Source organism: Macadamia integrifolia, unplaced genomic scaffold (genome assembly GCF_013358625.1).
Source record: "Macadamia integrifolia cultivar HAES 741 unplaced genomic scaffold, SCU_Mint_v3 scaffold94, whole genome shotgun sequence".
In the NCBI taxonomy this organism is placed as follows: domain Eukaryota; kingdom Viridiplantae; phylum Streptophyta; class Magnoliopsida; order Proteales; family Proteaceae; genus Macadamia; species Macadamia integrifolia.
The window spans coordinates 103,793-104,655 of NW_024870588.1; the positions used below are offsets into that span (position 1 = coordinate 103,793).

The 863-nt window shown below is 39.2% G+C and overlaps 1 protein-coding gene across 3 annotated transcripts in view; it reads left to right on the forward strand.

The window, feature by feature from the left end:
• The window catches only part of LOC122070519, a 16,112-nt gene that overhangs the window by 4,650 nt on the left and 10,599 nt on the right, over positions 1 to 863 (forward strand). The window lies entirely within an intron of this gene.

The window sequence follows — 863 nt, forward strand, 5'->3', positions numbered from 1 at the left end:
TTTTTTTTTGGCTGTCGTAAAAAGGAAAGAGGAGGGGGTGGGGTTTTTTATTTGTTGGGAATTGAAGGGAGGGAAAAAAGGAGGGATTAGGGCTGTTCTCAGTCTCGGTAGAGACGAAACAGAGAGTGGGGAAGGGAATAGGGAGAGAAAGGGAGTTGCGTGGGCTATTGTGGGAGGTGAAGGGAGTTGCATTTCTGTAGAGCAAGGGATCCTTCGGCTCTGATACCACTTGATGGGGGGGCCGGTAGGGGAAGGGAAGAAATCCCTAAGATGCTCAGAGTTGCAGGGGAGAGGGAGGAATCGCACAAAGATGGGGGGAAGAATCACACACAACCCTAAGGCTCTCAAACATTCAAACTTAATTCATCTTTTCAATCTCTAATTACTCAACTGGTTACAAGCATATTTAATAGGCAAATAAAGACTCCAACATGGAAACAAATCCTAAAAGGAAATTAGTTCAAAACTAAACTAGGAAACCAACTCTAAATAGGAAACTAACTCAATCTAAGAAACTAATATCTCCTACATATCCTACTTGAAATAAAAGATTACATAATATTCCCGAATAAATAAGATTTACTAAACTCCTACTAGACCAAATAGCCAAATATGGATTGGCCTCATCTCTGTCTGGATACCTTGATGGGTTTGGATCGATCCATGGGTGTGTATCTACATCACCCCCACCTCCAAAAAACAAAAAAATCTTCTTTAATTGTGGGATAACTTTAAGGAAGACCGTTGTGGGATGAAGGGAATAGTAAAGTAGGAATGAATAAATTTTAAAACATCATCATTTCTTTGCAATTGGAATGTTTATACTCTGCCTTGCTTTAATTGTGAATTTTTTTTTTTTTTTT